At 37.7% G+C, this 13,881-nt stretch overlaps 1 protein-coding gene across 9 annotated transcripts in view; it reads right to left on the reverse strand.

The window, feature by feature from the left end:
• Positions 1 to 13,881, reverse strand: part of INPP4B (inositol polyphosphate-4-phosphatase type II B) — a 313,515-nt gene that overhangs the window by 173,142 nt on the left and 126,492 nt on the right. The window lies entirely within an intron of this gene.

The following is a 13,881-nucleotide window of genomic DNA, read 5'->3' on the forward strand; positions in this document are numbered from 1 at the left end:
ATTGCAAAATGAGGTCACAGTTACATAGCCATGAAAAAGCTGTGTATTAGGAGGGACACTCTTTAACAGTAGTGACTAAAACAGATGGTCAGACTCAGGCAAACTTTGCAATGAAAAGAATCTCTATGTAACAGAAGACTACATTTGGATTGCATACAAAACAGTAGAGAACCACTGACTTTTACCTAAAAAAATGTTCAAGAAGACTGTTTCTGTCTCTGGAGATGAGACTTGTATAAAGATAAAATACGTATCTGTTCTCTGGAATGTACAGCTGGTTACTAAAGTAACCTAGTTGTAGCTCAAGGAAATGCACATACGTAATACAACTAGTATCCTTTGGGGCATGCCTGTAATTAACAGCAGGAAGAAGATTTCTACCAACAGTCCAAGGAGAAAGAGATGACAGGGAAGTCTCATCAGGTAAAGCATGAAGAAAGGTATCTCTAAGAAATCTCTACAAACACAGATCTGGGTGAAAAAAAAAACACAACCACCACCAATATTAGCAGTACTCACTGTAAGTAATACCTCAATATGCTGTCCAGAAAAACATCAATTGTCACCCACTTAATTTGCAGCTAAAAGAGCAATCATTTAGGAGTCATTGCTCCAGAAGGAAAATACAATATGCTGATGGAGGGTGGGATAAGTAATCATGGCCAGGAGTTGAGACAGCAGCTGCACTCATCTTCCTATTTGCATATGAAGCAATAGATCTGGTTGGAATTACCACTGTGAAAATCAGAAGTGATGTATTTCAGAGTAAGTTCTGCCCACCCTGGCTTTTGCAGTACTAAAGAAATTTTAGGGTGTCTTTTTTCTGTTTTACTGAAAGCTTCATACCGTACTGGAGCATTAAGTATGCATTCAGTGCATTAAGATGCACTTCTTAACTGCATCCTTGTGCTTTCTCCAAGAAGGTAAAATAAACACAAAGACTTAGACTAACTTTTCATTGCCATTACCAGCAGCAATAATAGTCACATCCTGCATGTGGGTCTCAATTCTTTTGACATGTTAGAACAGGCCTATTTCATACTGCAGTTTTGCTATTCAGCCTGGACAGTCCCAGTTGCTTGCACAGTTTGATAGATGAAGAAACTCAGGAAAGAGGCTGACTGAATCATCGTACAGCTCATAGGCATCATATTTCCACTGCAGAACTGAATGCATGGCTACACGTGTTAACCGTTCATTCAGTGCTATTTACATTTTGGTAGCGCCTTAATCCATTGCTAATGAAAGCTGTCTGTTTGAGCACATTCACTGCTAACAACCATGCTCCTCCAGCTTTATTTACAACTGTGTATAACTGACTTCTGTCACCCCTGTGCTCCAGACTTAAGCTATACAATAGCAACAAGGTCACAGAAGTGAATTCATAGCTTTACTCATAACAGCTGGCTCCTTAAGTTATGAAAAAACTGCTCTTGATCAATATTTTTAAGCTCCTTTAATTTTTGAAACTCTATCTGAAAAATGTGTCTCTGTGTATCTTTGTAATTCTTCCAGAAAAAGACTGCATTTCCTTACTGAGCACACTGTGCCTCTAACAGCACAAAGAACTCTGAGATGCTGCAGCAGTCTAGTGACCCCAAAGCAGAGGCTCTTGCTATTACTTTAGATTCTCAATTGTCATCGCTACCTTCTGTCCAAAACTGTACCAGGCAGAGCCATGAGCAGAAATGGTAGTTATGCTTGAACCTGAAGGTGATCTCAGTTCTCTGCTGAGAGAAATAAGAAGGAAAAAAGAGAGGAAAAAATTTGCTTAGTCTTACAAAAACTTGCTATATATTACTACACTCCAAAATATATTCATATCAAAATTATTTTTGATACTGCTATTCCAAGGCTATGATTTATTTTGGTATTGTTAGAACTTTAGAATACCACAAAAGCATTTAAACCTCCTGAAACAGAGTGAAAAACTATTTCCCCCTTCGCCTTCTCCCAACATTATCACATCAAGTATTAAATAAAGAAGAAAACTTGCTGCAATTTTTCTGAGATTTCTCATGATCCCCAAAATTGAGTGGTTACAAGTTTAAGTACCAACCAAGGAATCAGAAGAACAGCATATGGTATACAGACTTCTTATTTTCTTTTAGCTTTAAGTTTCTTTATACTGTAAGCTCATAACAAACAACCAGAACCTGTATCAATTTCTCCATATTCTATAAATAAAATATATTCTGCTGATTCCTAACTTTGTCCTTATCTTCAGAAATATAATAAATGTGCAAAAATATATCAGCAATACAACAAGAGGATGAAAAGAAACAAAAATGCCAAGTCACTCTCAAAGTTTTCCATCTGCCACATTTTTTTCCTAACAGCATACATTGCTTCCTTTGACATAAGCATTTATATAGTGCTATGCCAATTGTCAAGTGAAGCATTACGGGGTTTTGATCCTCAGAGTGCAGTATTACTTTACAATACTGTTGAGACAGTCTTTTCCTCTAATATGTAAAGAAAATTCAGCTGTTGCTTAGTCTTACTCCAAATCCATGTCATCATATAAATCCTTACAACATACTTTCAGGCTTGGCAAGGAAAGAAGCTTCCCTTGAAAAGTAAAGGAAGCAACACAAGAGTCCAGGAGCTACAGCCGACAACAAGCTTCAGAAAAAACTCTAAGCAACCTTAAATCTTTCAGGGTGCTTCTTCACTGCAGTACAGCTGCTTTGAGTGAACTACTCTGCCTTCTGGGTAGAAGTCCAACTACAGGAACCGAGACCTCATCAGGGAGTGTTCCACCCTGCTTCTTCAGCATGTCATGCAGCCTGGATAGGCCTTCAGAGTCCCACAGCTATTACAACCTAAGCGAGCTGCTGTTAACACTGACCCGAGCACATCTAAACAATAGTGAGGTTTTAGAGGCTGTGATGAGGATGTCATTTCCACATAAACTTCTTTGAAGCCAGCTCTAATTAATTATAAGCTAATAAACCATGTGGCCATAGCCCTGATGACCATGAGACACTGCAAGTGAATAGAACTATTAATTTCTTCTTTGAGTGAAAATGTTACATAGTAAAGGCAATCACGATGAAGGTGCCAGGACAAGGTGCAGTAAGGACTGCAACTCACAAAAGACTGACAATAGTTAGACTTGGAAGCCAAACTATTGCTCCACTGTCTAACGGAACATTTGTCCGAGAAGAGTGGTGTTCCTTCCTTTACATATGCCAAGGATGGAGCCGCTGTGAAGGGAGAGGAAGCAGTGTAGTTTGGATCAACTTCACAAAGATTCCTAAAAATCCAACACCCATGGGAGCACAGCAGAAAGGTTTGAGCATTGTAATACTCTCCATCTGTAGTGCTCAAATGAGCCAGAACATAACCTTTAAAAAAAAGCAGTCAGCGTATTATTGAGCTGTATGATTCTACTGGATTTTTTTATTATACCCCCCATTGGGATGCTAAATGATAGCTTGATTCACACTTGGTTCTCGTTACATAGGTGCCTGTCAAATGTTGAAATAGTGAGTCTCTGTCTAAAAAGAGGGTCCTCCCAGAAAACGGAAAGCAAAGCATTAGTCACTCCAATATGCCACAGGTCATTTTTCAGCAAAACAAAACCCACGCTCTTTGACATGTCTAAAAGTAAACCAAACTAAAATGTACTTCAAAGTCAAGGCAAAGAAAAGCAAGAGACACTTTTAATCAAAGGAGAAAATAGATTTCTGCAACCCAGAACAATCACTTTAAGCCCTATAATGATTAAATTTCCTAGGCAGGAAATGCACGATAAATGCTAAGTAATCTGCATGCAAGCTGTAGGTAAAACAATAAGATGTTCTAATATCAGTAAGACTTGTCTGAAAAGGTGGCAATTCTGGATTAATACCTAAACTAAAGATCCAAGTAAGAGACAATGCTTTACTCCTCAGGGAATTTTGAAACAGCCATTTCGACAATTAAATTAAGATTATTTTAATAGCATGGAACCAGCATGAAATAGCAAAGTATAACCCCTTTTTAAGGAATTAAAAAACAAAACCAAACTCAAAATAAACCAAAACCACATACTTGTGTCTTTTCACGTTAATGACAGAGTCCAGAAATAATAAAAGCTCACAGATCAAGGGTTGTGTCAAAGGGCAAGAATTCATCTCCCATGAGCATTTTGAATTTGTTTACTCACATATTCTGAAGAAAAAATGTTTACTCCTAAACTCTTCCAAATGTACATCCCAACCATGAGAACTCTACTGATAGACACAAACAGCCTTTAAAAAAGTATAGGGTGACAAAAACCATACTGACTGTAGTTGTTGTGACACACTCAGATGTCATCTTAAAGTAACATTTTTAAAGCACTTATATTTATTTGCATTGCCAGTTTCTTCAAAATCAACATCGAGTTCATCTCCTCAAAGATACCAGCTCATAATTATTACTCTGTTAACTCACAGATTTACAAAAGGTCTGCAAACTTGTATTTTGAGAGAGATTCAAAAAGAGGAGATATTAACTATTTCTACAGAGCAGTAGGACCCAACGTGCTGCATGCTAAACCAGAAAGTTGGATCTTTATACTATAAATAGACTGTCATTTCTAGCAGGAGTTTCTTCAAAGGTGAAAACCTGCTATTTACACGTTACAATACTAGGGTGAAACTGCCTTGGTTTTGATGAGTTGACACATGTAAAGATAGAGCTTTCTCTTCTTCGCAGAGAAATAATTGTAATTATTTCAACTCCTTTGTACAAAGAAATATTATTTAAGGATTAAAGGTGGGGGGAAGACCTTCATGTATCTCTGCAGAGACACCCCCTGGCAGATCTGAGATTTAAATCCAGAATGACCTAGGTATTCTTGCTCTTCACCTCAATGGGAGCGTGTTCAGATCTCGAAGTTGAAAACAGTGCTAGCCCATTTTACTTTCTAAAGCAGTTCATTTATAATCCTACACCCAACAATCCTCAGCCTTTTGGGTGTGAAGAATTCTGGTCTTCAAAGAATGCCAAGATTAAATTCTTCTTAACTCATAATGAAATTCTGTACTCATTCAGTCTCTCAGAAATCAATCTTAAATGCAACAGGATTTCAGATTAAAGTGTCAGCTTTGACTTGTTCTGAACATTTGAACTATATTTCAGTCAAGCATTTTTTAAATTTAGTTGAATTTATTTTGTTTCAGTTTCATATTCCACATAACAGGAAAAAAATACTAAAAATCTAGTTTATCACAATAATTGAAGTGTTCATAAATGTACTAGAAACTTTATTATCCACATAAGATGGAGGTAAAACAATGAAGAAAAGCATTCTTAGGTATTCAGCAAAGCCCTTCAAAGCATCTTGGGTCAGTCTGCTTGTCATGCTGCACACAACATCATGTGGCATTTTGTGGTGCTGCATTTAAGAGAATTCCATTTTTTTCAGGACCTGCAGAGGAATCTCTTTTTCAAGTCAAATCTCCCCACAGGACATGCCTTTGAAAACTGCCCAAAATAAATGCATCTATTACTAATGTGCTCAAAAGAGAGATGACTTCAACCTTCTGTTAATTAGATGTTTTGCTTTTTACAGAACTTCTGTTTCTACATATGAGTGAAAAAAAATAAGTCCACTGGGAAATGTTTTATAACATGAAAGTCTTACTGCAATTATTTCTACAAGCATAATTAGAGATGTATTTAACGACTGCCATTTCAAAGACAAATGTTCAGTTAATGCTGTGCTGTACCATAAGAGTCAAAAAAGTCAAGAGCTATCATGCTTTGAATTACTTAAAAATGTTTTAGTTAAAATACTATCGGCCTAACAGAATTGCTTCATGTCTGTTTAGTCATTACCATTCTGCACAACAGGAAGCATGAACATAACCACTGTAGCCTGTAAATAATCAATTTGCTTTTTGTCACCCAAGTGATCTGTACTCTTTTGCAATTGCCAGGTGACTATCTTCAAGGAGAACGACACATAAGGAAAGAGATGCAGAGTTCTCCCAAAAATTCTTCATGAAGCATTTTACAGACTGGGCTAAAGGTTAGAAAAGACCAGCTGCAAAAAGTGACAGCAAAAAGTCAAGCGTAAAGACACAAAAAGACAGAGATGTCTACAAGTAGGTTATAAACAGACTGCTCTAAGCCTCTGCACACCTGCTATGTGGCTTTGAGGGTATTTAAAGTCTCCAGATATTTAAGCTTTCAACTGTAAGAGGTCTTTACATCCCTGCAGGTTGGCTTCTGGGCATGTCCCACTTGCCTTTGCCTTAACAATGCTGAGCCTATCTCTGTCCCTGTCAAGATTTGCAAACCACACACCTATCTTGACAGTATCAGGCTGGCAGGCAGTGGCAGGGCACAGTTGCTAGTCCACGCTCTGCAAGAACATCACTGCTGATTTCCTTCACACAGACCCAGTGGGACGGCTGAAGAAGAAATGGGGCCCATTTTAACTCAGTAGAATACCTGACTAGAAAGAGGTCAGAAACAGGGCAGATCCACAGAGGTTTATCATTCTGCCCACCTCTAACATAGCAGCTAAACACCACAAAGTTACCAGTTATTACACAAAAGACAGCATATGAGCAGACACTCAGGTCTTCCTCTTGAATCTGTCCCACCTTGATTTAGAAAAGGAATTTGTACTGGAAGAAGGTGTAGAGGGGACAAAAGTTAATTTGAAAGGTAATGTCTATATTTTACATATATTATTTTACATTCACTTGTCACTGAATTCAGGTCACTGCCCATGGTCACTCCAGAATTCAGGTCCACTTCACTGGAAAAAAAGGCTAATCACCCAGCAGTCATCCTCAGCTTCTTTTGTCTTTGACCCAAATTCTTTTACTCACAGAGAAAGGGGGAAGAGTTTCAACTCGGGGCACAAGCGTCCATTTCAATTTAATTCCTGGCCAATTCTACTGCTGTAAATACATATTCAGTAAACATTCTATTTCAAGCTTGCACTTTGCAAGCATTCCCACTAGTTAGTCTTCCCTGTGAGAATATACAGAAAAAAAATAAACTAAACTATGCATGCAGATGTACAAAAAAAGGCCCTAAAACATAAAAATGAGCACCAATAAGATATTATCTCAGGCAAAGAGTATTCACAAAATTTTAATTCCACATTTACTCTACTCCAGTCCTAACACATTCTCTGCCCCAAAAGCAAAGCAATTCAGGCTGCTGTCATACCCTTCTGTGAGGCACACTAAACATACCCTAAAGCGTTTAGTAACAGTGCAAGAATGGAAGTTCCCTAAAACTGCTTGAGTCAACAAGGATGGCAACAATTCTAAATTACATTTAAATTAGACTGCTATGAGTGATTTAGAGCTCCTAAAAAAATTACAGATAGAGGCAACAGACATCTTATTATCAACATATGGTACAGCCTGAGACAAGAGTCCATTGCAAGCCCACCACTAAGAAAATCCTACTGGCAAGTTACATGACAAATCCCTGCCACATAGATCTCAGGATCAGTCTTCCCTTGAAGCTCAGTGAACTTCAGAATGAGAATGAGCTTCAACTAGTCCAACCCTCTTCCCAAATCAGCATCAGCTACAGCAGGTTGCCAGGATTGCGTCCAGTTGAGTTTTGACCATCTGCAAGGATGGAGACTTCCCAACTTCCCTACATCACCTATGTCAGCGTTTACCACCCTCAAAATAAAAATGTCTGTGTATGGGGAATTGTGTTCTGATTGAATTTCATGTGGGTTTATCTTCAGCCCACAGTCTCTTGTTTTTTCACCAGGCATAACTGAGAACAGTCTGGCTCCCTCACACTCAATCTCTCATACCAGGTATTTAGACACAAGGATAAGATCCCCCATGAGCCTTCTCTTCTCCAGGCTGAGCGGTGCAAGCCTCTCCCAGTATGAAGGATGCTCCAGTTCCTTACTAATCTCCAGTCCCTGAATCGTGTTACTTTTGGCATCCCGGCTGACTGTCCAGTAATTCCAAAATACAAGCTATTTCTCATACCTTCCTGGAAGAAATCCCATGACTCTAAGGGACATCAGACAGCAGCATAGAAAACTACGATTTCAGCCACTGAAGCATAAAACAAGGAATACTAAAAACGTCTCAGTGGCATACACGATTTCTTTTTTAAGTAGAAATAAAGCTTAAAACTTTAATGCTACTAGACATTGCAGTTTGATGGAAAAAGAAAAAAAAACAACCTCAAGAAACCCTTCCACTAGGAGAAGCATTGTAGTTTTAAAAGATTTATGAAAAAGTAGTTTATTTCTAGTATTGAAGCTATGGAGTAGACTAACATTTATTGCTGAAAAGCATCTGCAGCCACTATATGCCTCTTAAGGCCCCCTGACAACAGTATGGTTAAGGAATTTAAAAATAAATAAATAAATAAATAAGGAAGGAAAAAAAAAATCAATTACATCCTGAATAGTTAAAATGTCAGCTTCCTGGGAGGTAGAGAAAGGCTGTAAGAAGGCAGCAATGCCAGGACTGCCATCCAATTTTCTGTTGTAGGTAAGGAAGTCTTACAGAGCTTTCTGTAAGAACAAAGGAATAACTCATCCTTATTTGGCTTGTTGCTCTCTGTGCATAAACATCTGCAATAGAAATGACTCTAAGTAACTAGTCCTTTTCATTCAGACCAGTTTCCTGGAACCGCAGTGGAATCACTCATGGACTCATTATGTATCAGGTAAGCACAAAGCCATCAGGTCACATAAAAGCGTGGATGTGTTGGTCATGCAAAGGGGAGTGGGCTAAATGCCAGTCCACCTAGGAAGCCCATAAAAACTCCTTCCATAGCAGAGAATTGCTAGGTAAGGCACTGTTCTCTGTTCCTAGCTCAGCCACTGGGATCTCACACAGCTCTGCCACTTGCTCTGTTCTCCCACTCCAGCATCCTAAAGACTGAATGTGTAGTAGGCTACGCCCATACATGCACATACACACACACCCCCCCAAATCAAATCTCATAGTACAAGGTCTAAGAGACCTATGTGGGAGGCATGAAGGGAATCTGAAGAGACTCATTTGAGAGAACAAGCTTCAAAAACTTAAATGGAAAGAGTATATATGTTGGCAAGACAAATAGGAGAAAGTATGCACGGTAGGAGGTGTAATTTGGGGGAAAAGTAGGAAGAGAAAAATGATGAAGAAAAAAGAGCAGCAGCATGTGCCAAAAATAACTTCTCTCTAACTTAATGATATTAATCTTATATTCCTATGAACTACCTTAAAAATACCCTGGAAACACACATTTTCAGTTTCATCAGAATTTAAAAGTCCTTGTCACATCCACCAGAACACCCAGTACTTCAGAAGCCAAGCACTGCACTTGGAAAAATACTAAAGGAGAAATTATGGTCCATACTGAGTTGTTTGTTTGTTTTAATCTATGTGAGAAAAGTTATTAAGATAGCTCAATTTTCACAGAATCACATTATATCTCCACCTACATCTACAAATTCTTAACTAATTCAGGAACCCTTTTCATAAGTAACTTTCAATAAACCTTATAAGTTATATTAGAGGTTTCTGATTGCTTTGAGCATTTTACCTCAGAACCTAGAATTAGTTCAGGCAAAGCAGCACAAGTACCTTTACTGGTAAGGAATGAGGTAGATGAACCACACTAAAACTGAGCTGTTATAACTAATCTGCTCCCAGCACCCAGCACCAATGCGGCACTGATCTAGCAGCCAACCTCACAGAAAACTTTACAGTTTTCAGCATAGACACAACCTTATCCCTTTGAAATTCTGAATAGAAGGAATTTTGCACAATAGACAATACTTATGTAGTCTATGAGAAAAATGTGAAGTAGACAGAAGTACCAATTTCAATATCAAGAAGAAACTGATTTTACTAAGAAGCCTACCAGTTTTATTTATGATGTTAAAAAGGAAGGTCCTTCCTAGTTTTATGTTCCTTCCTCCCTGGCCTTGTAAATATAGCACTTTGCTAACTCTGACAAGATTCCAGAATTTGCACATTTCTGACAGAATTTAATCCTATTATCTGCTGCATTGCTCAAGAACTAAGATGATAAAACCCTGTCTCTCAGAATGGTTAAATTCCAATAAAATCCTTTCAACTGTTAAATAGCTTTTCAAATTCAGGTATCTACAAACCCCTTGCTAAAGAGATTAGCAATAGCTATTCAAAATTTATCTCTAGATAACAATTTATACTAAAACATGTGTTGCTGTGAGAAATATTATTCTATGAGATTTAAAATCTCCCTTAGTAACAGCCCTGATTTATACACATTCATATTTACAAGGCTGTCATCCACTTTCTCCTGATAGTTCAAATACAGTCAAGTAAGGGTAGTTCCATCAGTAAAATTTAACATTAGTAAAACTAGGAAGAAAACCTGACTAGCTGTTTTGGTGTAAGATGAAATTTGTGTAGGGCTAGAGCAAATTCATGTAAAATTCACTAAACTGTGTCATCAAAAAACGATGAAATGTAAACAGAAAAATAACATTTTAGTAAAGCACAAACCCACCTTTCACGTTCATATTTTTGCTAATACTGTTGCTAACATGGTCAACATTTGACCTTTTTTTGAGGGATACACCCTCAGCATAAAGCATCACTTTCAATTCAATTCATGGAGAAGGGATCACTTTTTAAATCTAACAAAAAATGTAATTTATTGTTTTTTAATTGGCTAACAGAACAAAGTATCAATTGTTCACCAACTCATAATATGACAACCAGGTTAGAAAGGAAAATTCTGCTAGGACCAGGACTCTGACTCTGGGCTTATGGTATGGACAAAGAAAAAGAAAAAAAAAAAAAAGTACTTCTGCTTATCACTCTTCTAGGTACAACTGCTGCTGAAAAAGCTGCAGATTATGTTTCAGAATTGGAAAAATCATTTAATCATGGTATTTGAGCAACATCCATACACCATTTAAGTTCACAGAGGTAAATCTGCTTCAAGACCTTTTTCAAAAGATGCCATCACAATATTATTCTGAGAAAATAAGACCGTAAAGAATAAATACTTCTGCATTTACAGTTAGACAGCTCTTGTCAAATCCACTAGTCAGTAAAATGAAAAAATAAATATCCCCCAAATTTTAATTTTTAATTCATTCAACTACTTGTTGAAGTTTTCTGTGAGTTGTGCATTGTTTAATGAGATTTAACAAAATGATGTAACCACGGGTTACATTATTCTGTACCTTGAAATGTACCTAGAGGCTGTGCAACATTAGGTCAGTCCATTAGACTTCACTGCCCTAACGTACTTCCCAAGGAACTGAAAGCTTTTGCAGATGCTGGACAGGTGCTTTCATTGAAGTTAGTACCTGAATATGCTTATAACGTGTGCAGAGGCATTCCTTTCTCTACAGTTCTCTAGATTATTATACTTAGCAGCCACAACTGCAATATCCTTTGCTTTCTCTTAACAATTCTAGTCAATTAGACAAATTCAAACACACTGTAGTGGGTCATAATGAATTCGATTGGTCATTGGTAGAGTAACAAACTTTTCTTTTAGACCATTTTTCAAATTTATTTCTCCATATTAACATCATGTTCACTACTGATTTCATGTTTGAGCATTTTGACAATAAACTGTGCATTCTGCCCTGCTGCTTCTTTTTTTTTTTTAATTGAGTTTTCTTGTGGTGTTTTGACAATTTCCCATCAAGTAAATGCAACTACCTTTAGAGGTGGAAGCTCTTCACAATAGTGTTTACCAACATGCAGAATATAATTTATTTCCCATAACTTATTACATAATGCTTCAGCTCAGTTCTGATAAAGTAGGTACAGTGAAACCAATGCAAAGTCAGGAACCTACAACCGTATTTAGTTAGATCTGGGACTCAAAGGCTGGGATGTTAGAAGCAACTAAGAACAGTAACTCCAAAATAAACATCTATAAAAGAAGTGACTTTGTGCATTTCAAAGTCATGGGAAAAATTCTTACCAGCTTCACTGTTTGTTAGATTAGGTCTTTATTTAGGCCCAGGATCTGCCTTTATTCCTTTTGCTCTATTCCTTCGCTCTACTTCACCTGCACAGACTGACACATGCTACCTCTTAGTGCTTCACAAAACAGCATGCAGAACAGAATGACTTGAAAAGCCAAACAAGAAGTTTGAAAAGTAAAACTTCCCAACAGTTATAAGGCTCAAAAAACAGCCATATTTCCAGAGTCCTCAGGAATACAAAAATTAAAAATCTTAGTCTAAAGCAAGATCTGACTACAAAATATGGAATGTTACAAGATCAGGTAGAATCCCAAAAGTGCTGAGTATATTGCATTGGGAAGCTATAATTCAGAAGATTTTTATCATTTCCTTTAACCTCAAGAAACTAAAACCAAAACCAAACCACCACCATGCAAAACAAAAACAATCACCAAAACACCCAAAACACTTTACTAACCTTTAAAATAAAAGGAAGACAATATTTTGGGCATTTTATAAAGAGAACACTTTCCAGAGTGTTTCAGAAGAGTTACAAACTACAATTATATGATAATTGTCAACTTTTTAATATAGTTAAAAAATGTATATATTAACTGGCACAAGCAAATGTCTATTTACATACATATATCATATGCTACTTAGTATTGTTCATATAACGCATATGAACAAAATTATAGATATAAGCAACTCTTTCAGGACTAGAAACTAGTATTATAGGTTAGCAACTGTTAGATTTGCCTTCCAAATTCTAAATGCTAAAGACCAGTCTAATCAAATTGAAACATCTCTACAGAGCCCCAGGATTTAGTTACACAAGTTAAGCAACCATTGCAGCAATGTGCTTGCTTGAAGCAAATGTCTTTCTCATCCCAGCTTACCATGCCTTGGTTTGCTTCACAGAGAGATCTTCAAAGTCCTTGACTAGCTAAAGCTAAAGTCAAGTCTTTAATTTGACATAAACCAAGCCTTCAAAAGGCAAGATCCTGCCAAGGGGCAGCTATCCAGCTTGGCTGGCACAGCAAGGCAGGTCACGTTTCCCAGATGCAGAGACCAGCCTGTCAGAATGAGAGTCCCTTCCACCTCTGTCAATAACCAGGTGAACAGCAGAAAAGACATCTTGACTGGCTGCCTTTGCAAGAGGTATTTTAACTAGCTGGTTGGGCCAAACAGCATATGCATACTTCACAGCTAAACTGTTCCTGTCTCACTCATCAGAAAGGTGTTTGCTGCATACCTGTATATTAAACATATAAGTAGCACAGTAGTGGTGAGTGGGGTGGCTGGGGCTAGGAAAGTTGGCATGGATATGTTGACACTCCAGGAAGATTTCTAACTGTTAGGACAAAATTGAAGTCTTCCATGGACCATGCAGCCACTGAAAGGGGATTCCCCCAATGTAAATGCACTACACTTAAATATATAGTACTATTTTAGGACCAAGACACTAAGAATCAGCTTTACATATTCCCTATACTGCCAAATATCCCCGACTTAAGACATTAACCACGAATATCAGTCAAAACCAAGAGATTTACACTGTTACTCTTATTTATTACCCAAGCAGCAGCAGAAGTCAGTGTGTAAGATCATTCACAGAGCTGCAACGGCTCAATCAATAATGCTGCAGAACAAACCACAGAACATAAATTCCTAATAGAAACAACCAAATGCAATACACAAATACTGATACCAAGAGTTAACAGAGCTCTGCTCAGCATGAGCCTGAACAAGTCTGAAAATGGCTTTACATCGGTTTTACACTTCTGCCTGCTGGGGTACATTTGTCACTGAAAGCAAGTTCTCCTGATGTACAGCTCATCTAATTTGCAGTCACTGCTTGTAGCACCTTCTTCCACGCTCCTATGCCACACCACAATCATTCTGGGAGTTTATTATCCCTCAAGTATAGCGATTACTAGCTATGTCCAAATACTACAGTCACGTCACCTACAGCATGTATAGAAAGGCACAGA

Source organism: Pezoporus occidentalis, unplaced genomic scaffold (assembly GCF_034315485.1).
Source record: "Pezoporus occidentalis ecotype Australia unplaced genomic scaffold, CSIRO_AGI_Poc_V1 ctg51, whole genome shotgun sequence".
Classification (NCBI taxonomy): domain Eukaryota; kingdom Metazoa; phylum Chordata; class Aves; order Psittaciformes; family Psittacidae; genus Pezoporus; species Pezoporus occidentalis.